Source organism: Toxorhynchites rutilus, chromosome 3 (assembly GCF_029784135.1).
Source record: "Toxorhynchites rutilus septentrionalis strain SRP chromosome 3, ASM2978413v1, whole genome shotgun sequence".
Classification (NCBI taxonomy): Eukaryota; Metazoa; Arthropoda; class Insecta; order Diptera; family Culicidae; genus Toxorhynchites; species Toxorhynchites rutilus.
In genome coordinates this window covers 60,020,515-60,047,555 of record NC_073746.1, presented here as the reverse complement: position 1 = coordinate 60,047,555, position 27,041 = coordinate 60,020,515, and the positions used below count along the sequence as shown (strand labels likewise).

The 27,041-nt window shown below is 38.6% G+C and overlaps 1 protein-coding gene across 2 annotated transcripts in view; it reads left to right on the top strand.

Moving 5' to 3' along the window:
* The window catches only part of LOC129774825 (protein mothers against dpp), a 99,453-nt gene that overhangs the window by 34,739 nt on the left and 37,673 nt on the right, over positions 1–27,041 (top strand). The gene's annotated exons all lie outside the window — the stretch shown is intronic.

The following is a 27,041-nucleotide window of genomic DNA, read 5'->3' as shown; positions in this document are numbered from 1 at the left end:
TCGCATTAAATGTAATTTACTGTACAACATGTCACAAAGCTGGATGGGAAGAAATTTTCCAACTGTGAAAGCTGTGGCGAGTGGCAAACGCAATAGCTAAACAGGAAGGTTTAACCGAACAAGATGGGAATATCGAGTGATAACAAAAACACAACACCAAAGGTTCTTTTCAGAATCATCAACATATTCATAAAGAGTAAACAGTAAACTAATCCATTTTTCAGGTAGATAGGTAGGTATTCACGTAGGAGAAGAAAATAAAACAATATATTTAAAATATATATTTAACAAAAGCTGTCCCCTTTGTATAGTCCTACGTCACTCCGGTTATGTCCCCGACATTACCCACCCGTCTTTTTATTACTATAAGCAAGTTCATGGGTCCAATTGCAGAACTGTTCACTGATTGATCTTCTAATCGACCCCGTTGAATTTACCTTTTACTATAAAAATCTTAGTATTTCTAACAAAACTCATCATTATAATATCAGATTATTTTCAGACACAATTCTCGTTCAAGATTTTTCAACCACTTGCAAATAACATGTTTCCCCGTTACATGGAATAAATGGTTTATACAGAAAATATGATAGAATAAAGACAGCCCTAAATCGAACAATTCCTTCCTCGAGTTCTGCTCTTATCAACACATTCGGCGATACATTTTTATTGGTATAGATAGAAGAAGATATAGGAGTGCGTTTCATCACATTGAAATCCATTTCCAGTTTCGAACAAAGATCAATTTCGCTAGCGCAAACATCAAATGGACTAACAGCACTTGTCACTATGTAATTCAAGATTTTCCGTGGACGATTGAAAAAAGAGCACATCATGGAAATGATGCACAATATTTTTCTTGCGCCAACATACTATTTTTTCTGTTCAAACTTACCTGTTCTTCGAGTGTTGTTGAAATAGTAGCTTTGTTTGAAAATTTCTGCTTGGTTCCTATAACTACTTGTTCAAAAGAAGTATATTTGAAGAATCATTGACCACTAGTATGGTATATGTTTCTTGGCACTTTGAATTTGAATACTACCACTTTACTACGGGAGCTTAGACCACCTCCTTCAATTCCCCCTTTTACTCCTGCAGACGCTAAATTCTTCTTCCCAGTCTCCTCCACCACCAGGGTATTATTATTATGCTTCAACTGTAATTGGTTTAGCATATTCGGTGAATGTCGACAAAACACCATGACGGTTAACACGTTGAGCCCATCCCAGCTTTTTGGTAGTAAAATGCTGACTGACTGGGACTGACAGTTACAAAATAATAAAATAAAAATATATACAGTTTATTTTCGGATGTTTCATAAAATGTGACTACTTTCTAGCCGAATTGCTGACTATTTTCTGTTCATACAATAAGTATCCTAGTGGACTGGGACCGACACTAATATTGTGCAAACGCTCTTGATGCGAGCTAAATGGAAAGCGCAGCAAGAAAAAATTGGAGGTTAACGTGTTAAACAAACTTTGTACTGTATTTTTCGAAAAAATGGTTTCCTTTTTCATTAATCGCGAAATTACTCGATTAAAATTGCCGATATGCGGTTATTAGAATTAATCGAGCGATTAACCGACGTCTCTAACCACAGATTGGTTGTTCCAATCGACCAATCAGAACGCGGGATTTTCGATTAGATAATGATTGACATTTTTCAATTGTTCGATAGTCAGTTTCATAAATTGAATAATATGTTCCCGAAAGACGCAATCCTACGTCAACAAATTGTGACCCATTGGCTGTGTGGAATTCCATGACAGGCCACATATATGTTTAGTGTAGCACTGAAGTACCTAGCAGTGATTGCTATTTCAGTTCCGTCAGAGAGATTATTTTCAAAAGCTGGTCAACTAATAACGAAGCAACAAAATAGATTTTGAGAATCATATATAGATGCAGTTTTATTCTTGCGCAGTCTGGATGAATGTGTGTGGTTTTAACTTGACCATATTGCCAAAATTCAACAACAAAATTCAATTTTGAACAGTCGCATGTTTTTGTAATAAAAATAATGTGCATCATTTTCATATTGTGCTCTTTTTTAACCCCTTCATGTATAACGTCGAACCACACTCGTAGCGATTAGACTGCGCCAGAACGTACAAAAACGAACCTCACTTGTCGTCTATCGATGTGAAGTGGATACATACTTCAGGTGTATGATAGAGCGGGACTGCATGTTTGGGCCCTGTTGTTGGAATTTAAATCATACGGCAAGGGGTTAATCGTCCGCAAATTCATGGTTTGTTGAATTTATCAACATATTGAGAATACCATTTCATTCAAAAACTGTTATTCTGCACTTTAATTCTTATGTTTAAAATTATATTTAATGTGCCTGGTCATAATTATTACAAGAAAAAAACAATATTCGCTCGATTAATCGAAAACTGAAAGACGGACTGTCGATTGAATGCATTATTGTACAAAAGCCCAACGAATAAATCATAATCGATTGAATGAAAAACTAAACATCTCTAGCTGAAGCAATATTAGAATTAAAATCGCAATAAATTTAATGTTTCTTTTTCTATTTCTCTGCTCCATTGCACAAGCACAGCATTGGACTTAATTTGTGTATATTCTGAAAATGCATTCTGAACCGAACAATGTTGCACGTCCGTTCACAGGTACACCCAAAATTGATTTTTAGCTCATGTTTTTCCATCCCAATTTATGACATTAAATGAGACATAACATAACAGAAAATGTCATGACTCACAAATACTGGTAAGCATTTGTATAATATACATGGTACAGCAATATAAGAATAATACGAGCGAGCGAAACAAAATACAACTAATCTTTCTGCATGCTTTGCCACATACACGGCATCATTAGCCATGTGGATAGCGCGGTCGTGTAAATAAGCTTTGCATTCCAGCCGGCCTAGGTTCGATCCCCATTGACGTCGTATGGACTTTTTTTTTGGCACAATCCCAAATGAAATGAGAAAAGAAAACAGAAAGAGATGTCTGCACGCATACATACAAACCATTTTTAAGCTTTCAAAATAGCTCATTATTTGCGCATTTGGCTCAACAGCACACTAAATCGCATCATTTCTGCCAAAGATGGCATGTTTTCTGCCAACGCTAGTTTGGGTGTAGCAACACATAAACTGACTGTTCGCCGCAGCAAGTGCATACTTGACATTTTTCAATTTTTATTAGTTTCTGACAAAAAAAAATCCGTATCGTGATAGTTTTGTAGAAAGATTTCCAATTGAATTATGCAAAACTTTCTGCGATATATCAAGAAATGGTTAAGTTATAAGCGTTTGAAATTCATCATTGCTTCGTTACTTGTTAATATTCTAGATTTTTATTTGTTATCTTCCTGTTGCTGGAAAACTCTAACAAATCCAGGCATTGATGCCTGCAATGTGATCTGTGGAAAACGCTATAACATTTACTTCCTTAAATATAAAACCCAATATGTACAACGCGGACTCGATTATATAGTCTTCAATTCTTTTATTGTATATAATCGAGTCAAAAAAATTATTTTTTTTATTTGTTTTTTATACACATATTTTGCGTTTTTTGATTATAAAAGGAGAACGTATATGCTCGAATTCCAACAATGACAGAGCTATTAGACTTTTTCTCTGTTTCGGGCCCTGTTTACCTTAAACTGGCTCTTATTCAAAAATTACGCTACGTAGGACAATTCTGTTTGAAAGATAAGAAAATTTAATACAGGATACGGTTGTGAAACTTCTAAATTATTGGATTTAAGTAACATTTAAGAAGTGAAAAACTTCAGTGTTTGTGGTTTTTGAGGTGTTGTTCTTAATTCTATCAAAAAGATACAAAATAAACATGAATACTTCCATCAACCAAATTATATTATAGCTCCCTAACCGCTCTACAATTCGTTTTTTGACACCCAACTTCTATCTTATTTAACTCTCCTGTACTCGCGTGTAAAATCATAACAGGTATACTCGCGCACGGTGTCACAGACCGAAAATTGAACTTCTCTGTTATGTTGCCATTGTGTATTTTTCAGGCTTTATTGGCGTTTATTTGAAGAAGAGGGTATGATTGAATGAAAAAACTCAAAAAATATGTTTTCTTTGTTCTCATCTAATTCAGCCTCCTCAAAACAGAGTAATTTTCGATACGCCAACACAAATAACGAAATTCAAATTTTTCACTGTTGTTAATGAAAAGTAAGCAACTTAATATCATTCATGGAAGTATGAAGAGTTATAAAATAACATAAAAACGTATTAATCGATTGTGGTTTCATTGGAGTAAGAATCAAAACATAGCATAACTGCATGCTCGAAACAAACATATTTTTTACATTTCATGCAGTTGTTGCGTGTTTTTCGGGTCTTTTATCGAAGAGAAGAATGTATAACGACCTTCTAGATAATTACCAGATGATGAAGGTTCTGGAATATGAAGTTTTCATATTCTTCGTCTTTGTATTCTTGGTAAACTAAGAATTAATGCCTTTTTAGATGGGGCATAAAAAGATGATATAAAATGATTTCTAGGAACTTCCTTTTCTTTTCCTTGTTTTCTTGCCGATATTGTCCATTATAAAAAAATATCTCCGAAACTGTAACTGTTGAAAATCCCATAAGCCACCGATTAGTTTATAGTTTACTGTTTACAATTCTTCCACAAGTGAAATTCTTTCACATATGTGTATATGTATGACCATTATATAATATTTAGCGAATACGAAAGTAAAACATTTATATTTTGCTTTTGAACGTATGAGCTAACTACGAATAGTTAATATATGGATCCGTTAAATACAGTTACAAAAGGGACTGAAATCAAATAAGAATAGTTCGTTAATGATCTTATGCATTATATTCAATAAATATTCCACGCCACTAACATTAGTTTATACATTTTATTCAACAATATTCTAGAATATGAAAAAAGGCACTTGTCCAAAAAAGTTACTCCTATACTCGCGTCGGTGTGTCAGACCGAAAGTGTGAAAAAGTGGCACACGTCCCTTTGTACCAACACATGCGATACGCTAAACGATGACGAACGACGAATAACGAAGCTAGAGAGAATCGCAAAGTCGTAATGTTCATATTTTCTGAGAAATGAACGAATTATTGATTTCTCGGCCTGACAGACCAATGCGAGTATAGGAGTGTTAACTTCGCCTCAATATCATTTTGAACAATTCCTGGTGAACCTCCAACTAAAAACCAAAATCAATCAATTTTACTTCACTATAATAGCCAATTTACCTTCACTTTAACACTGACCCATTTGGTTTTTTTTTTAAATAAGTCATATTTGAAATATTAAAAAAAAATTTTTTTTTCGAACTGTATATAATCGAGTCTAAAATTGTCGAAATCGGAATCATATATAATCGAGTCCGACCTGTATCTACGAATTAAAATACGAAATATTCAAACTGGACACCGTAAATCTACTATTTGCATAAAAAATCCGAAGTCGTGACAACGCCAGACCACATTTTCATGCATCTGGATCTGGATCATATTTCCCATTGTCCCCCAGATTACTATATGTTCCGGTACAAGGCGTCGGTTCTTTTTGAGGATCGGTTCCGATCTTAGGAAAAAACCAAAAGTTATAAAAATTTTCTTGGAAAACTATATATCGTGGATTAACAGGCAATTTTTTTGGTGTAAGAGATGTGTGTGCATTTAACCATCAATGTGACTACATTCCAAAGAACGATATCATTCATTCCGTATGCGTTGAGTGTCTGATGCCCAGTTACTGCAAATCACATTCGGAAATTTCTGCATCACCTCAATTACCCACACGACACCAACACGATCCCGTCCAGTCACAGTTTCATGGTAATCTACGTTCGTCCGGACACAGCGTTTAATGTGCGGACATCAGATGTTTATTGAACACAATTATCGGTAAACATATCTAAGCATTTTACTCTAACTAGGCTAAGCTTGCTTCTTGTATGTAATCATTGTGCGCGGAGGCAGAACTGGATCTGACAGTTAAGCGAAAGATAGTTGCAACTGCAGCAAATTAAAGCCACCTTCCTCTGAGATACAGCAGCAGCAGTTATTGTGTATTAGCGTGTGGCTAGTGGCTGTACCAAAGTGGGAAGCAATAAAAACCTTAAATAGTACAAGTGACGCCTTTTTCCGAGTATTGAGAGTGGCCACAGCGTGCGTGGTTTTGCTCATTGAGTGCGTGATTGAATTCTGGTTCCGTTTGAATTTAGTTGTCACATTAGTCTTCCCTTAGAATCCTGATTCAGGTTAATTGAAATGAAATCATCTAAAGCAGACTATTCCAAATGATGAATCGTGGTTTCACATTTCCCACATCATCCAACACGATGCAGCTCTCGGTTTGCGCCATCCGCAGCATCTTCAAGTACACGTCAACCGCCGAAATCGAGTTATGATAATTGGATGACGATTGATTGAGTCAAATAAACAGAATAAGACGTACATTTAACAAGCACGAACTGGATCGGTCCTGTGCTAATTCCGCTCCTCCCGTGCGCTCCGGAGCGATCCTCGATTCGCGAGATCTGCATCTTCTGAACTTCTAGCCGGCGGCTGGTTGTAGCATGCAGTAATAATCGCGCGCGTGTTTGTGTGCGTAGGCAACGCGATCTGCTGATGGGTTTGATGTGCAAAAAGCCTAGTCGCGAGTAGTGACTAGTCGCGCGCATACATGCGTGAACAACAGGCGCGCGCCCGTTCGCAGTTCAGTCTGTCCAGATCAATCGAGTGCAATTGAACGGGCAGATTTAATTTTCCACGGCAGCAGGCAACCATAATCGAGGCCTATTCCGTTGCATCTCGATGCCATGAGACTGCAGTCTGCGTGTGCGAAGAAAAAAAGAGCAAGCACAACAAAACGGCATAAACGGATCAGTTTCCTGTCAGCATAGATTGGCCTTTTAACTGTGCACACGAGCAGAGTTCGCCACCCGCCGCTACCGTGGGTTATGGGTTTCTCCCTGTGGCGCTCCTCTAGGTGATTGGAGAACTGTCAAATCTGACGGCCGATCAATTGATACATTGCTGCTGCCAATTTGTGCGCTGGTTCTTGATTGCGAACATTGCCGGGATTTGACGCTTGGCGCTCGCCTCTGCACGGCGAAACGTTTTCCAACAGTAACGCTGTTATACGATGTTGCAATTGTTATTGCGTTAAGGATGCTCATACACTGTTTGACGGAAGTAAAATATTTGTCGCTTTTGACAGATAAATTTTGATTTGGATCAAATCAAATATAATCGACACAGAACTCGACAATCAAATATTCAGTTATTGGATGCCTAAAATATTTTTGCGGTCTGTTCGAGAATCCTGTCGGTACATGGTTAGATTAGCTTAAATATTTCAGTTGATTTTTTTTTCGACGCTTGACATAGTTTTCCACTGTTGATAATTGAAGAGTGGCGAACAAAACAGTGTACAAACAATTTCAAACCAAATTATATCTGTCAAAATGTGCCCGGACAAGCAGTGTACGACCACCTTAATAATTGTGCTCATGGGCATTACAAGATTAAATGAATTTCTTTGAAATATTGGGTCATTCCTAAAACTGATATCTACAGCTGAAATTGTATCTATCAATCCGATTCCAAACTCAATTTATTTTTCCTATAACACGTTGAGCGCCGACCGAAAAAGGGGGCCGAATTTATCATCTGGCTAACGTCGGTCCTAGCGAACCGATAGTGGACTTTTCTAAAATTATTTTAAAAATTTGTTACTGTTGTTTCCAATTCCAATTGTCCGAGTCAAAGGTCCACTATCGGTCCGATGAGACCAGTGCGAACGAAACGGAATATTCATTGTCAGTTCCCAGGGAACCACGCACGGCTCAACATTACTACTAATTTTATCAAGTGACTAGCTAACCCGGCAAACTTCGTCCCGCCCATTTACTTGATTAATTCTCGAGTAATGCAGAAATTTGTGTTTTATTTGTATGGCAGCCACCCCTAAGAGAGGGGGGAGGGGTATCTAACCACCATAGAAACATTCATTGCACCCTAAAGTTTCCATATGCCTAATTTGGTTTAATTTGCTTGATTAATTCTCGGGTAATGCAAAAATTTGTGTTTCATTTGTACGGCAGCCCCCTCTAAGAGAGGGGGAAGGAGTATCTTAACACCATAGAAACATTTATTGCATCCTAAAACCTCCACATGCCAAATTTGGTTTCATTTGCTTGATTAATTCTCGAGTAATGCAGAAATTTGTTTTTCATTTGTATGGCAGCCCCCCCTTTGAGTGGGGGAAGGACTGTCTAACCATCATAGAAACATTTATTGCACTCTAAAACTTTCACATGCCAACTTTGGTTTCGTTTGATTGATTAATTTCCGAGTAATGCAAAAAATTGTGTTTCATTTGTATGGCAGCCCCCCCTTTGAGTGGGGGAAGGACTGTCTAACCATCATAGAAACATTTATTGCACTCTAAAACTTTCACATGTCAACTTTGGTTTCGATTGATTAATTTCCGAGTAATGCAAAAAATTGTGTTTCATTTGTATGGCAGCCCCCTTCTAAGAGAGGGGGAAGGAGTATCTTATCACCATAGAAACATTTATTGCATCCTAAAACCTCCACATGCCAAATTTGGTTTCATTTGCTTGATTAATTCTCGAGTAATGCAGAAATTTGTGTTTCATTTGTATGGCAGCCCCCCCCTTTGAGTGGGGGAAGGACTGTCTAACCATCATAGAAACATTTATTGCACCCTAAAACTTTCACATGCCAACTTTGGTTTCGTTTGCTTGGTTAATTTCCGAGTAATGCAGAAATTTGTGTTTCATTTGTATGGCAGCCCCCCCTTAGAGAGGGGGGAGGGGTCTCAAAATATCACGAAAACCTTACCCGGCCCCAAAAACTCCTACATACCAATTTTCATGTCGATCGGTTCAGTAGTTTCCGAGTCTATAAGAATCAGACAGACAGACAGACATCACTCCATTTTTATATATATATATATTGTTCTATTTCTCAAAAAACACCCTAAGCAAAATATCAGCTCAATCGGACTTTAGGTAGAGTGGTGGAAAAAGGACAGAGTTTGAGTTCTTTGAAAATCGAAAAACCACCCAAGGGGGGGGGGGTTTGTGGCGGTGCATCTTGAGGGTTTTAGTAAAAGAAATCGGGGTTTTCAAAAATCAAATTTTGGTGCCAAATGTCTTAAAATTGCATGAAACGTCAAGATCTACTGTCATCTGGATTATTTTTGTACAAATAAACTTTTCGGATGGCGACGAGCATCGATTTCTTATTTTGCATGCATGAACTTTAGTGTTTTAGTGGTGTATATGCACATGTTCTTTAAACCCATTGTTACAATAGTAAACACTCAGGCCTGTTCAGTGTGTTTGTGTAGAAAACGGTATGTTTCCAAAGCATTGACTGATAGCGCGGGGGAAAGTGGCCACTGAAACATATTTTTTTCCGTTACCCAGCCAGTCTATTCCGTGGGAATTCGAGGTTCTACTGTACCTCCAAAATCGTACATTCAGAGTGTTTATTCACAGTATTGAGTTAGGAAAATCTCTTGTTACCGTTGATATTTCCCAAGAGTGCTATCTGGTTTTACAGTAACTGTTTACGGATATCGTAATTCATCGATATTGAATCAAGGTGAAAGGTAGAACTCCTAAAGAACTGACGAACTTCAGTAATACATTGATACCTTTATTCCATAGTCGTAAAAAATAAAAAATGCTCCGGTGCATAATTTTTCGTTATAGATTATATCCCAAGCTTATACCAGCGTCAGCACGTGAATATAACTTTGCACAAAAACACGAATTTGATCATTTATAGCCGTTAATTTGTCGAAAATCCAGGCATTTTAGGCCTAATAAACCTTCCATCTATAAACAGATTGTCGCACTCGCATGTTTTATGGTTCGTCAATGTTGGATTCTTGTGTGGCAATGTATATGCAAACTAAACAATTATAAAGGATTCTGTCCAGGAAACGATCGCAATGTCGTCGTAGGGCTGAGGAACTATTTTATTTATTTCTTCCTACACCCAAAGTTAATGTTAAGCACATGTTATAGCATCCCAATTTATTACATTAAATAAGCTGAAAAATAACATAAAATGTTCTACTCCCCAATATATGTATATCATTTACATAATATATTAGGCTGTCAAAAAAGTCCTGCGGTATTTCCGCGAGGTGTCGTTGTAAGCGCGTAGTTCTAGTTGTATTCATTGTATCGAGTCATACTATAGCTTGTTGGAAAGGTATTTTTGCGCGCTATAATATAGTCCTTGACAGTGTTTTGTTTGGTAAAGTCGTTCGTGAGTTATAGTGTCGCAAATATGGAGCAAAATAAAGAGAAAATCCGACATATTTTACAGTACTACTATGACAAAGGCAAAAATGCATCTCAAACTGCCAATAAAATTTACCGATACAGTTTCCATTTCCACCGCACAACGATGGTTTCAACGTTTTCGTTCTGGTGTAGAGGTCGTCGAAGATGCACCACGCTCCGGAAGGCCTGTCGTCGAAAATTGCGACAAAATCGCTGAATTAGCCGAGAAAGATAGGCATAGTAGCAGCCGTAGCATCGGCCAAGAGCTGGGGATAAGTCATCAAACCGTTATTAACCATTTGAAGAAGCTTGGATTCACAAAGAAGCTCGATGTATGGGTGCCACACACGTTGACGCAAAAAAACATCTTTGACCGTAACGACGCATGTGAATCGCTGCTAAATCGCAACAAAATCGACCCGTTTCAGAAGCGGATGGTGACTGGCGATGAAAAGTGGGTCATTACGACAACGTGAAGCGCAAACGGTCATGGTCGAAGCCCGCTGAAGCGGCTCAGACGGTGGCCAAGCCCTCATTAACAGCCAGGAAGGTTCTGCTGTGTGTTTGGTGGGATTGTCAAGGAATAATCTATTATGAGCTGCTTCTCTATAGCCAAACGCTCAATTCGGACCTGTACTGCCAACAACTGGACCGCTTGAAGGTAGCACTCATGAAGAAGAGGCCATCTTTGATAAACAGAGGCCGCATTGTCTTCCATTAGGACAACGCCAGGCCACACACTTCTTTGGTGACGCGCCAGAAGCTTCGGGAGCTCGGATGGGAGGTTCTTTTGCATCCGCCGTATAGTCCGGACCTTGCACCAAGTGACTACCACCTGTTTTTGTTAGCCACAAAAGAGGCCTGTGAAAATTGGCTATCCGAGTTTTTTGCCAATAAGGAAGCGAGCTTCTATAACAGGGGTATTATGAAGTTGGCATCTCGTTGGGAACAAGTCATCGAACAAAACGGCGCATATTTGACTTAAAACAGATGATTGTAACTAATTTTATGAACAAATGAAAATTCAAAAAAAATACCGCAGGACTTTTTTGACAGCCTAATATATGCTAGAGCCAATATGAGCGAGCGAAACAGGAGACACATTTAAATGAAAGCATATGAAAGCTTTTCGTATAGTTTGTCAAATAAACGGCCCAGACAGAGAAAGATATATTCTCGTTCATGTTCTTCTTTATCCTCTTAGAAAACATTTCCAACTTCATTTTATGATGAGGTGTAATATTATCAGGCTTCTATATAACAGCGCTGGCAGCTATATGGATAGTGTGGTCGTGTGAAATAGCTTTGCATTCCAGCCGGCCTTGTTTCGATCCCCATTGACGTCGCATGGAATTTTTTATGGCACAATCCCAAATGAAATGAGAAAAGAAAACAGAAAGAGATGTCTGCTCGCATACATACAAACCATTTTTAAGCTTTTTAAACAGCTCATTATTCGCGCATTTGACCTCCAGCACACGAAATGGCATCATTTCTGCCGAAGATGAAATGTTTTCAGCCAACGCAAGTTTGGGTGTAACTTCGGGTATTATTTCAGCAAAAAAGTTATACAATCTCTCAAAATTTTGTGATATTTGTAGGATCATTCCTTATTGAAAATAATTAGACTTGTACTTTTTATTCCGTTGTTAGACCGGTCCTTTCCAGGTTAGACTGATCCAAAAAATCATTATTTTTCAAAACTGTGGTTTTCCACATAAAACATAACTTTTCAAACGGCTGAATTGGTTACCTTCTCAGGTTTTCCAAATATGACTCTACTGTCGCGTTCGGAGTTCAATAAAGAGCACTCGTGATGAATAATGAAATAAATCGCCGTTCAGATTAGTTTTAGAGAAGCTCTCATGGTGATCTTTCCAGGTTCCCCAAAAAAACTGCACAGTCGCGATCGGAGTTCGAAAAAAGTAATTGTGGTATGGTCGGTCCGATTGATTTTAGAGAAGTTTGCTCGATTACCTTCTTAGGTTTTCCAAATATAATTCCACCTTCGCGTTTGGAGTTCTATAAAAAGTTATCAATATTACTTCTCAAGATACCTAAAGATAATTTCTACCCCATGAGATTTTCGGAATATCGTTTCGTCAAGTAGTCTATAATTCGTGTTTACCAAATCACATCACTTACCTCAGTGAATCCTGATTCTCCACTAACAATTATCTCTTTCATTATTTTCGCTAGGGAACCACGTCTTAGAGGCGACCCTTCTGGCCTTCGGGGGGCGAATATCATACTAACACTCCTTCCCTTCCCCTGGTGACTGTAAGGACGTGGCGTTGTTATTGACTATTTAGAATGGTCTGCTACTCCTAAGCATCATTCTGTGTATTCTTTGTGTAAGACCGCTGATTCTGGTCAATCACGGAGAGCAACTACGAAATGAAGAGTCTATCCAAACCTCAAGCTCAAGCTAAAAATAATTTAATAGCACATAACCTATAAAAAAATAACGACCCATACCCCCTCTCTAAGGGGGGGCTGCCATACAAATGAAGCACAAATTTCTGCATTACTCGAGAATTAATCAACATAACGAAATCAAATTTGGCATGTGGAGGTTTTAGGATGCAATAAATGTTCCTATGGTGGTTAGATATTCACAGATACTCACACAAATTTCTGCATTACTCGAGAATTAATCAAGCAAATAAAACCAAATTAAAGGGTGTGTCACATCAAATTGCATCACGGAAAAAACGCTGTAGAAATTAAATTTTTAGGAATTATATTTTCAGCTTTCGCTTTAAAATCAGATAAGAGTGTATAGATCACGTTGGCCATGCTTCACTGTCAATTTTTCGTAAATTTGGAAAAATGTCGAACGAAAAAGAGCGTCGTGAATTAATCCTGTGCACTCATTTCGAGAATCCGGAGTTGTCATATCGGGACATCGGTAAGATGCTGGGAATCGTCCAATCCACGGTCAGCAGAGTACTAAAACGATACTTCGAGAACCTAACCATTGACCGGAAGGTGAAGAACGGCAAAAATGGATGCTCCCTCAGCGAAAAAGATCACAAACGCGTAGTTAAGCAGTTTAGACGTGATCCGAGAAGTTCGGTCCGGTATGTCGCCAATAAGCTGAATTTGTCAAGTTCATTCGTCCAGCGGACCAAGCAGCGGGAGGGCCTGCGTACATACAAGGTTCAGAAGGCTCCTAACCGCGACGAAAGGCAAAACATGGTGGGGAAGACGCGAGCCCGGAAGCTGTACACCGAAATGCTGACGAAGCCGCATTGCCTGGTAATGGACGACGAAACCTACGTCAAAGCGGACTTTCGTCAGCTGCCGGGCCTGTTGTTCTTCTCCGCAAATGACAAATTCAGCGTTCCGGAGGAGATTCGCAAGCAGAAACTATCCAAGTTTGACAAAAAGTACATAGTGTGGCAAGCGATCTGCTCTTGCGGAAAGCGGAGCGCCCCCTTCGTGATGACCGGCACGGTAAACGGGCAGGTTTACCTTAAGGAGTGCCTACAGAAGCGCTTCTTCTTCTTCTTATATGGCACTAACGTTCCTAGAGGAACTCCGCCGTCTCAACGTATCATTACTTGCGTCATTTTCATTAGTACTTAGTTGAGATTTCTATGCCAAATAACACGCCTTGAATGCATTCTGAGTGGCAAGCTCTAGAATACGCATGACCACAGTGCAAGTCAGTGGAAATTTCTTTGAAGAAAAATTTCCCCGACCAGAACGGGAATCGAACCCGAACCCCCGGCATGTTAGGTTTGACGCTAACCACTCGGCCACGGGAGCAGAAGCGCTTACTACCACTATTGAAGCAGCACGAGGGCCCGACCATCTTCTGGCCGGATCTCGCTTTGTGCCACTATTCAAAGGACGTGTTGGAGTGGTACGAAGCCAACGGGGTCACCTTCGTGCCAAAGGAAATGAACCCGCCCAACGCGCCGGAGCTTCGCCCAATAGAGAAATATTGGGCGATTATGAAGCAGGCCCTCCGGAAGAACCCAAAAGTTGTCAAATCGGAGACCTTATGGACGGGGTAAAGAGGAAGGTACGAGCATACGGGCTTGGGCTCAAAGTATGAAAAATGGAAAATGCCAAAAGTTGTTTAATAGTTTTTATTTTACTGTCTAAAATTTTCAAAAGGATCGGTCTACTGGGCGAATTTCTACAGCGTTTTTTCCGTGATGCAATTTGATGTGACACACCCTTTAGGCATATGGAGGTTTTAGGGTGCAATAAATGTTTCTATGGTAGTTAGACACTCCACCCCCTCTCTAAGGGGCGGCTGCCATTCAAATGAAACACAAATCTCTGCATAACTCGAAAACTGATCAATCAAATGGAGCCAAATTTGGCATGTGAAGGTTTTTGAATACGAGAAATGTTTCTATGATGGTATGACACTCCTTCCTCCTTTGAAATAGAGAGGAGGTCCCGTAAAAATAATACACATATTTCAACCAAACATATTCCAAGCAAACATGATTGAAAATTTTCAGAAAACTCTGAAAAAAATGGGAAAATTCGGAAAATTCTATTCGCATATGTTCTACAATCACATGGTGACAAGCGTTGTTAGTTCATTTGATGTTTGCGCTAACGAAATTGATTTTTGTTTGAAAGTGGAAATGGATTTTAATGTGATAAAAGGCACTCCTATATCTCTTTCTATCTATACAAATAAAAGCAACGATGTTGTTCAGTCGGTGTCCTCACGAAGAATGAAAGTTTGCCTCAGCGAGATCTACTGTTTATACTCTAGGCAAATATTCCCCTTCGTTTTTCTTCTTTTCCTTTGTTCACGGATTTCCCCTTCGTTGCTCGTCGATAAGTTGCCCATTATTGACAGCTCTGTTCGTGAAAGCACCCAAATGGACAGAACAAATGTATGGGAAAATGGAAACGCTTATAGTTTTCATGAATTTTAACCATTTACACACCATGGGATTGTAATGTAATGTATATCAAACAAATCTTAGGGAATTTCCAATTCGTTTGGTATGTAAATCGACAAAATCCGTTCGCGGCAAAAATAGTTATTAACGTTATCTTTATTTCATAAAAACGTGACTCGTTTTCTGATTTGGCACCCTTAATGAAAGACATAGTTTTGCGTCAAAATCCCCCCGCCCAGAACGGGAATTGAATCCGAAAGCCCGGTATGATACGAGGGTCACTATTTATATTTCGGGAATTGGCAACACTGATGTCATATGAGTCCATCTGACGGTACCATCGTAAAGTTTGACATTTTTGACGATATACGTACTCAGAACATTTTGTCATACGGACGCTATTTGTTTATTTTATATTTAGTTGAAAGTTTGGTCTCGGCAAAAAAATGGAACTGAATCGTGAACATTTTCGTGCGATGATTTTTTACGACTTTCGACGTGGATTATCACAACAAGAGTGCTTCAATCAACTTAATTTGACTTTTGGCGATGAAGCTACATCAAAAACCACTGTGTATCGCTGGTATAGTGAATTCAATCGTGGTCGTAGTTCGCTGCCCGACGAGTTTCGTGAAGGTCGTCCAAAATCGACTGTAGTGCCAGAAAACATCGATGCTGTGCACGAAATGATTAAGCAAGATCGTCATGTAACCTATTGTGAGATTGAGGCATCCCTAAGCATTAGTTCCACCAGCATATATGCGATTTTACATTAACACTTAGTTGTGCGAAAATTATGTTCACGTTGGATCCCACATAATTTGACAATCGCTCAAAAAAAAGGCTCGTGTCGATTGGAATAAATGCTGTGAAAATTGGTTTAAGCGCATACAAAAGTGTATCGATCATCGTGGCGAGTACTTTGAAAAACAATAACAATATATTCGCAGCTTAACTATTTGTTTTTGTTCCTATTCCCGAAATATAAATAGTGAACCTCGTACTAAGCACGGCAGCACTGATTTTTGTAATTTTCTATATTTCTAATTATTTTATTTACAATTAATCTTTCATACAATTATTCTTTGGGAATTCTGAATTTCTGAATTTCTAAAGAGCAATTTCGAATTGATTGGCGAGTTTAACATTGCTTTCACTTTCAATCTATCAATCATCTTTCAGTTTTTCGTCGGAAATCGGTCAAGTTGTCTTTTATGACGTCGAAACCGTTGAAGTTCTTGCTTCGGTAGGCTTATAGCTTCAGAAATGTTGTGCCGAGAGGATTTTAATCTAGTTTAGAAGCTACAGAAAAAATATTGGATCACCTCCAAGAAGATAGCATTGCTGTACGAAAAGCATTTTCCTCATAACCATGTTTTTTTCAGCTCGTGATACGTTTATCTCTGAATCTAGTGGATAGATTTGGCTGAAATTAATTCAGCATTTAAAAATGCATTATCCGTCATTTGGCAATTTTTCCAATTTTCGAAAACCTCTACATAACAATTTAGATAATTCGTTTTTACATGCTGAGAAAAAATCAGCGTGATCGGTCCACTAGGTTCGGGGAAAAACGTACTATCAGCAAGGAACAGTTTTAGAGAGAGAGAGCATCGCAGATGGAGATGCAATTCATCATCGTAGCGATTTACGTTCCCATATGGTGAAGACCAGGTGCTTATGAACGGTACTTTAAGATATCTGTAGTAAATCTGATAATCTACGTGTCATTTACCGAGGATTGTTCTAGACCAGCCTCGATTTGATCATCATCAGTGGCGACATGCACTTTCCGGACAACCTAACAGCTTCCCTTTTTATCAGTAGTCTTTGTCCAAAGATTTTCAAAGAACTGGATTTCTAAAAGTATTGTTTTACCGCTGGCATGACATGATTTTTCGTCTACAATCCGATTGTTTTATAGACTTACGAATGCACGAAGGCCTATGAAGATCAAATTGACAAAAAAGTAAAGGGTGTTCTATTTTCGAAGCTCTTTCATTTCTTATCTGTACTGATTGAATGTGACATCAATTTCTCAAACTAATGTCATTATAGAAAATATTAATATATTGCCTGCTGAGGCTCCCACACATTTTTTTATGGAAAATCCAACCATCGATCACCGACTGCCATCTTGTGTTACTTCTTGGTGATGTTGTTTTGGGTACAATTACAAATGTTGACCGACGTTTCGTGGGTGGAATCGAAGTTCTTTATATTGTCGCAGCTAGTGGTGCACGCATGCTTGGTTCGAATGTAACAATCATACTCGATAAATAATAGATAACATTAGGAAAACAAAATGTGTAAATATACATAGAAAATAATCTCGATATATCCTAAAACTTTTTGTTAGTTATACAATCTCACGTTGACGCAAGATTCGTAAACAATTTATAAAATTCGACCTAGCAAAAACAAACAAAGGTAATTTTATACTCGTAACAAACCTTGAACGAAAGGTTCAATGGAATGAACGAAAATCATAGATCGTGTGAAAGTGTGGACAGTCCTTCGATCATTCATCCGTTTGTTTGTTTTGGTCCTCACTTGAGCCTACCTTCTGTAAGAGCTAAACCCTTTCAATCCATCAGTAAGCTGTTCGTAGCTGATTTCCTACACACATCACGATCTCGAATATCGGCATCTAATCTTCTCTTCCCCTCATTGCTACGACATTACGAGTGGATACGTGATCATTTATTTCTGCCCGCGATTGATTTGTAATTTAATAATTGACCATTGGTTTGCCCCTGTCCCGGACTATTGTCCCGAGATCGATCTTGTGTAGTTGTGGTGTGGCGTCTTGGATCGACTCGGCCGAGGCTCTAGTTGTATTATTCCCAACGGGGGTTTACTTTACGACACGCAGGGGAGATTTTTTCACGTCCCGGTACGCCGTCCGTGGCGGGAATGAAAGTCTAATAACTTCTATGGAATTACTGCAACGCGTGAAACGTGTCATTATGCTCGCATGCGGAACATTTCCCACAATGGTTTAAAAAATGGAATATTTTCACCGTATTGGGTGAACGGTCGGTCCATCGAACCTGTTTCCAAGCAGCCCATTAAGGTGTGATCGCTGTGGCGCCAAACTCCCCAATGGTGGTGTGTCCCTCGCCAACCGTTCAAGTTTCCTCGGTAGCACATTTAGTTCGAACGGGGGCTTAGGTGTACCGGACCCTGGACCAATCATCCCCACGTTTGATTGATACCACCTTGCGCTGATTAGGATTGAGCCGTAATCTGCTAATGCCGTACTCTTCCACGACTAATGGTAAAAACCAGGAAGCGTTGCGTCCCAAACAGCTTGAATGTGGTTTATCGTGAATGAAAAAAAAAACTAGAGAACTCGCGGTCATTGATCAACGATCTTATGTGCGCTTGTTTATGTTTACCTCACGGACCGTTGATCCCTATGTCTTCTCTAAGTGAACCACCGTTCGTCGTCCCTTTGCGCCTGGTCACGTAAAATACGGCGAAATGGTTCACTCTCCTCTCATGCTGCTCCAACGCCGTCCGGCTGCTGGCATATGTCGCAGAGAGTACTGGATAGCAAAAAAAAAGTGTACAAATACCTTTTACAAACGTGTGTCGTCGTCGTCAGCGTCTTCGATTCCCTCTCTCCCCCTCAGCATCGATGACATCCTCCCCTATCCTACTTATTACTGTTATCGCCGCGAGTTGGCTTATTTACAGCGGTCCTTCACTGCCCTCGGGGCTATATATGCTCGCCCAGCGAAGCGCCAGCTAACATTTCACTTGGTTCGATCGGTTCGTAGTGCTGTGCGCGCGCGGCTTCGGATTGTTTCTCGTTTTCCTGTCATGTTTATGCATTTCACGATGGAAGAGAAGGGTGGTGCCACTATGATGCGCTATATGATGCTATGCATGTTCGATTCCATCGCGAAGGGAAGAAATGTGCCCTGCACGAGAGGACGGTATTGATTATGCGATCGGTGAATGGTGCTTTATATGATTTTGAGGTCGATAGTATGTCAATCAATGTATTGAAATTCTTCGGAAAATTCTTGATCCAATTTGTTCCAGAGTTAGCGCTTACTGTTTGTGTCTATGTTTCGCATTAGGCGGGTTATAACAAGACAAAAATGTTAAGGGGTTGTATCCAGTGTCTTAGAATATCAACAAATATTCACGAGTAACGAATATGATTTTATTTCAGTGTAAATGACTTTTTTTTCAGCTTGAAACACACTGCCCTCATTATATTGATGACAATAACAAACGAGTTCATTTCGTTCATACCGCTGATACATGAACAATTTTGCTATAATGAATGAATGCGGCATTGAGTGGGGTTCATAACTTCGCTGTTATTTATACTATGAATATCAAAAGCAACAAATTGATATTCATAACATTCGAAACAATATTCGTTCTGACAGTGAATTGGAGTTCAAAAACAAATTTTAGACGGTAGCAACGGCATTTGCAGAATGGGTACAACAAGTGGTTGTAGCTACCGTCGAGTCATTTGCGACATCGGGAATTTCACGAGGTATTTCCGAACACGTCATCCGGCAGCTGCAAAGAAGCTGCAAAACCAACCGCACAGCAGCCACAGATTAGCAGTAAACAACAGCTGATATTCATTTGGCTGAAATGAAATTCAATTCTGTCGTCTTCAATAATCAAGATGAAAATGACACAGGGTGGAAAAATAAACATCAAAACATATTGAAGAACAAAAGTTCATTTGCTCTTATTCACTGGTTGCCTGGATCTGTCATTTTAATTTTCGTTCAGAATAAGGTAAATGATTTTGGTTTGTCCCGTCGAAAATATGATCATGTTTTGTCTACCGTTTTGAATGCTCTAATTCAGCGCACCTGTGTTGAATCAGGTATTCGAATGTTTCAAAAAATATAAATAAAATTGTTCTTTTCATGATTCACAGTAGTTTTATAGTATATTTTTACGGATTCACATGTATTAAAGGTTTATAAACTTCACCTTCTATAGGTGTCAATGCGCCCCTCATTTGAGCTAACTTTCAATCAATCACCAGATGATTATTTGGCACGTATTCAGACCTTTTCTGGATTATAGCACCTACAAATATTGTGAACATTATGCTTGCTCACCATTTGTATCAGATTTACATAGCTAAACCATGTAATTAACGCATTTCGATGACCTCAATTCTGATCATGAGTTGTCCGATTAACTAATGTTGTTTTGTCCACATGATTTCTATGGCAACCGCTTGGTGCGCTGCAGTTTGTTTATTGAGTCCTTCGCGCATAGCAGAAATAAAGTTTCTCTGTGTTGAGTGTGTTGAGGTGAACACTTTTCAAATGCCCAAGAAAGGCAATATTCTGAAGAAAGTCTAAATTATGAATGGATCAATATGATGACAGTAAACTCAAGCAATGATAAATGCAACATCTACTTGAGAATTCGAATGTTTTCATTCAAAAATGGTGATTTCTAAAACCGGACAAACCATGATCATTTTTTCGGACAAACAATGATCAGAGGTGGTCAAACCATGATCATAATTTCTGTTTAAGGAAAATCGTTAAAAAACATAAAAATTTGAATAATTTCGACGCCTTATGGTAGTATTAGCAACTAGAGACTTGGGGCTTTTCAACAAACCCAAACTCGTATCGATTATATGTGATTTTCATGAAGAAAAATATATTTGCATTTACTAGTCGCGTAGAAACACCCAAAATCGGACAAATCAAGACCATTTACCCTATATAGGTTTTTGATGCAACCTAGCCCGAAAATCTATGCATTTGAGCTTAGCGAAGATGATATTTTCCAATACTGGTTGTATTTAAGACATGACCACATTTTCAAGAACATGCAACTGTAAAGTATTCATACTGAGAACCTAAAATATACTTCCATGAAAGCTTGTGTTTAAATACGTTTTATAAAATGCAATGTACGCTCTGTCCAACTTCTATAAGACCACCCTGATTCTATTTCGTTGCAACACAAGATACATTCATACATTGTTGAATGCTTTCAATGAAGTATTTTTAACGTCAATTCCGTTCAAAAGAGTTGTTTATTTATTTATTTTGCTGAAATATGATAATTTCAACTGTCCAGTTTCCATAAGACCACTTCAAAATTCATAAATATTTTCAATGAAAAATCAAAACGATTGGAAATCAAACGATTTACATGTCAATAATTGATAACCGTGCCCTTTCGACTAATAACCTTGAAAATTCGTGTTGGAATACTATTTACCAAATTCTGCTGAACGGATTTATCGATATTTTTCCTAGTTTCTGAAATTGCGACCTTGAGCGCTTCAGTCTCGTGGTGTACCGTTTTCCAACAGTGTTGATTCTGCGTACAAGGATCCCCCCCCCTATGTTTCTTCAACAGGATTCAAGTTGGGAGAGCGAGCCGGCCAGTCCAAAAATTAAGTTTTTGGTCCTTAATCCATTGCTTCGTTTACTTGCTGGTATGAATACTAGCATTGTTTCGCATGACGCAAAAACGGCGAAGAGAGGATTCCAGAAAATGTGTGTAATCCTTGAATGATGTGAAAGCTATCTTGAGCTTTCCAGTTGCACAGAATCCCGCCCAAACCATGCACAAGCCTTTACCAAAATTCCTGGTTGAAAAATACTGTTCCTTCTTCCGTAAATCACGCCAGTACCCGTTTTAACCATAGGGACCATCCAAATTGAACTTTTTTCGTCAGTGGAGATTACCTATACATTGAAGAACTTTTCGTTATGGTATACATATAGCAGCCTCTTTATGTGAGGATTTTTTACCAAAAATTGATGAATTGCCACCCGAGCAGTTGAGTAGTTCAAATATTGCTTTATTTGCATATGCGATTTTGAGGTATTCGAACCTGTTCTAGCTATTTCCCGCTTACCCCGGTCAGAGAGCTTCGATTTAGTGGAGTTCTCTCCGTCTCACCGTATCCTTGAGGATTCGCCAAATAATTGAGCACTACTTGAAGAGATCTTTTTTCTCCCTCTGTAAGGACTTTTCCCTTCGGCATTTTTCAGGTTTAATTGATGAAAACAATTAAAACAACGAAAAATGTAACTGGTCTTATAGAAACTTGGCAGTTGAAAATACGAAAACATTCATTCACGCTCAGCGCTTGCACACACACATATGAAAATCATGCAGTGTATGGTAGTCACCACACACACTAGAATATAAATTGAAGCATTGTTTGTTTACAAAGCGGCAAGATTATCCCCTGGTGTTATAGAAGTTGGACAGAGTGTATGTCCAACTGGATTCTGGATACTCTTCCATATTCGACTTAGCACGACCTTTTTTGTGTATTTGAAACTTTATTTTCCATTCATTGGGTTTTCAAAAATTTTGCTGTACGTCATATTTGAATCGGACTGATGGTTTTAGAGTTACGTTTTGTTTTAAACTATACTATTGTGAATACGCTCTTATGAAAAATCAGTAAAAATTTTGAAAATTTCTTAATTTGCTTATAAATATTATCATTGAATTTCAACAATTTTTAATGAGCGAAAATCATCGAATCAATCGTATGGTTTCTTTGTTCTTCCTACTTCCACTTCCACTTTACGTGGATGTTCGAATTAACGTAGTTTTTTATGCGAATTTTGGAATTCACGCGGATTTTCCAGTTAACACGGTTTTTTTACGAGCTACCTACACCCCGCGTAAAAAAACCTAGGTGTAGATAAATTTTTTTGAATATAAAAGATAATATTTAATTCTTATTCGTCTTCCTAAATGCAAAAACACCTTTCTTACATAAAAAAATAAATATACCCGGAATATTTCAGGAGGTGATAGATGTTCATATTTGATGAGAATAAATCCTTCTATGCATTTGTTCGAATTTCAACAATGACAGAGTCATTGAACTTCTTTTTTGTTTCGGGCTCTTTTTGCCTTAAACTGGCTTTACTTCAAAAAGTACGCTACGTAGGACAATGCAAATGGTATTTTAAAAAATAAAATGTTGATGCCAAATGTTTTAAAATTGTATGAAACGTCGAGATCTACTATCATCTAGAATTTTTTTTGTCAAAAATCAACACTCTAGGATTATATTTTTTTCGGAATACGAGGCATAACGTATGTTTTAGGGTGCCAATGAAAATGGTCATCTCGATTTTCTATATGGAACTTCGTGCGAAATATTGATTTTCACGATAAAATACTCAATGGAAAATATTAGCTCCGGACTTCATTTAGTAGTATTGCAGACGTTTAAATTTGAGTTTTTTGAAAACCGAAAAATCTCCCCTTGGGAGTCAAAACTCAAATTTTAACGAACTTCGGAATTGTCTGTTAGAGAAATGTTTTTTCCTTAAATATGTCCGATTTGCAATGTATGGACGCCTTTCTTGGAAAAAAGTTTCAGCCAAAAAAAATATAAACTGAAACGTTCCTTTCAGAATTATAATCGAATTTCAGTTTTTCCAGTGTAACACTTATTAAGTGTTTTCTATTTTTTTCATTTACCTGGATTGTTCTAATGTGTTCATTTGTTATACATATAAACACATTTTTGTAGGGGATTCTGTTGTTATCGTTATATCGATTTAAAAAGAAGCATAAACAAGTTTCGCGCAAAAGGCACTCTAGACCAGCGGCTCTCAACCTTTTACGCAAAAACAAAAAATAAATAAAAAAAAAGAAAGCTGATATTCAAGACACGATCGCATTGTTGATATGCAACCACTAATATTGCTGGCAGTGCTCCCATGGCCGAGTTGTTAGCGTCACACCAAACATGCCGGGGGTTCAGGTTCGATTCCCGTTCTGGTCGGGGGAATTTTTCGTCAAAAGAAATTTCCTCCCATTTACACTGTGGTCACGCGTATTCTTGAGCTTGCCACTCAGAATGCTTTCAAAGCGTGTTATTTGGCATAGACGTCTCAACTAAGTACTAATAAAAATGACACAAGTAATACTACGTTGGGACGGCGAAGTTTCTCAACAAACATTTATGTGATTAATAATGAAACGCTTTGATACAAATATCTGCACGCAATGACAAGGACCGATAAATGAATGCTTTCACTGAGTGATGTCAACTCTAAGCACTCTAAGCACAATCAACAGTAGTTGATTGTTCACGGCTGAGTTGTTCAGACCTATTTTTTAAATTGATCATTTCCAAGGCTAGAGACAAATGAACTAGGAAAGCTTATAGCTTCTATAATCGAAAATCGAAACACATTCCCTCAGACAAAAATTCATTTAAAATAGACTTTTAGAGATTTTTCAAAATTTCTAAAATCGAATGTTTTAGTGGCCTTGAAAAGGTGATATTTAAATATTGTACTTCTATGACACATACTCGGTCATGGGAACACGATAGGAAAATGGGTATTCTTCCAATATTCGTGAATTTAAATCATTTATGGGATAGGGAACTGTAATGTATATATTTTTTTAAAGAATTTCCGGAACTGTAATGTATATTTTTTTTTAAAGAATTTCCGATTCGATTGGAATGTAAACCATCAAAATCCGTTCAGAGCTAAAATAATTATCAAAGTTAAAACTATTTTATGAAAAAACGTCACCCATTTTTTGGATTTCTGGACGTCTGTCTGTCTGTCTGTCCGATTCTTATGGACTCGGAAACTACTGAATCGATCAATATGAAATTTAGTATGTAGAGGTTTTTGGGGTCGGGGAAGGTTCTTATGATAGATCGAACCCCTCCCCCTCTCTAAGGGGGGGGGGGCCGCCATACAAATGAAACACAAATTTCTACATTACTCGAGAAGTAAACAAGTAAATGAAACCAAATTCGGCAAAACTTGAAGGCTTTATTTGTTCGTATTCCACGAATGAGATCGTTTCTTTCGGTGTGGATGAGATGAAAACGAACCATCGGAAGGTTTTGTTAGATTCTTTGCAAACCAAGGGTTTAACCATCAAGTGTAAAAAAACACGGGTTATTTCGTTATCCATTCGCTGCAGACGAAACGCGAAACACGAGAAAACTCGTGAGCTGTCCGCAATGTGTTAAGTTTTGATGATTGTTACATATACAACATAGTAATGGTCCAGAGGGGCAACTAGAAGAACCCGGTGGGTCGCAGGTTGAGTATCGCTGGTTTAGACTAATTTTAGAAAAGATCTTCAATAAGTTAATAAGTTAAAACCTCGGTGTTGTGTTTTGGCGAATGAAATATATTTTTTAACGCTACAATCGTTTGAATTGAATTTGAAAACCGTTCCAAACTGAAATAATGACACATTTTGATTTTTAGGAACCCCCCTCACGCGCCACCCATATCGGGCTAGATTTGCGCTTTATGGTCGTTCTGTGGCTACTCAAGTGCGTTTTTTTTTCACTGTTTGTTTTTCTCCTCTTCTGCATAGCTGTGTTCACTACTCTTACCGTAGGCGCAGCGTATCTAGTGATCCTTCGGCATCTTCGTCTGCCGCTGATTCCTCGCCACTCTCGTTGTTAGTTTTCCAACTAGTTGTTTGGTTGTAAGTACGAGTGTCAACCCCACAGCATAGGCGCACACGCAACATCGACGACTGTCGCGTCTAAGGTTTGTGATTTATGCGATTCGATGGCAACGTCGCGGGAGGACATCAGCGAGAGGAGAGGACGAGGGAACACAGGACGTGAAGAAGTGAACCCGTCGGGGGAATCTACAAGCGAAGTTGATCATAAATGTTGAACGTGTTTTTTTCTCTTGTTGCCCGTTGCTGCGCAAAAGCGAGTAAATATATGTTTTTGTTTGGAAAACTATTAAGCTTGAAATGTAAATACATCATTGCTGAACCTGGACGTCAGTTTCGTATGATGTATGGATTCAACTTGTTTTACCGCTTCATGTCCCAGTCTGGCCATATATTGAGTACATCATTAATAATCATCGGTTTGTAATTGATTATTTATTACTTGCAACTACTCTTTTGGGAAAAGGTTGTGCATCGTTCAACAAAAAACGCCTGCTCTTTTCCAAATACTACACTGGCACAAGGTTCAATCACATCAGTGAAGTTAACGACTTCCCAGAAAGATAGATTTCGGGCAGGTGATAATGTGGCTCTTGGGCGGCGCTACTAATTGTTGGATGGTAACTTTTACATTCTATGCATTCGGCTTACTGATGGATAGAAAACGGAATAATAAGTGACTAGTGGACTTCAAGTAATCAAATCACGTTTCATGCGTTTTCTCGATACCTAATCTAGCTGGTCGTTGAAAAACTGTTAGAACTGTGGTATGCTACTCTGTACGTACGATTTGTTTCGCATACTGCACATAATTAGATTTAGTTTGGGGCACATAATCGAGTGGAATTATAAATGATGAATGTGTTTTTCGTCGCCCGCTCTCTTCCCACCACCGCCGCCGCGTATGCTTAACGATTCTCGTTAATATTCCTGCGGGGTTTAAACTACTTCTCAACATAAACTTGTATGAGCGATTGGGCGTGATGTGTGTGGCTAGTTTCCACCGCGCTTCTCCACCTTCTGATCGATCTGATGGTTCCCGCGTGGTATGTATTCGTTTCTGTTATTGTTTTGACCCTATCGGTGGCGCCAGAGTCCAATTTTTACTGGGTTCTTCCCACGTAGAAGCTGTTTTAAGTTTTTTTTTACTACGACCAGGCAAAACATTTTTTCCGGCACCTGAAGGGCTAATTCAAAAACAGGCGCGCGCTCAAATCGAACCATGCACATAACACGATCCACTGCATGGGAGAAAAAAAAGTACAGCAAAATGTGAGACGTTGTTTATGCAGCGCATAACCCGTCCGCTCGCTCATACATGCATCGGCCCACCCCCCTTTGCCCATCGCTCCTTGCGGTCGTTTACAGCATCATCTTGTAGAT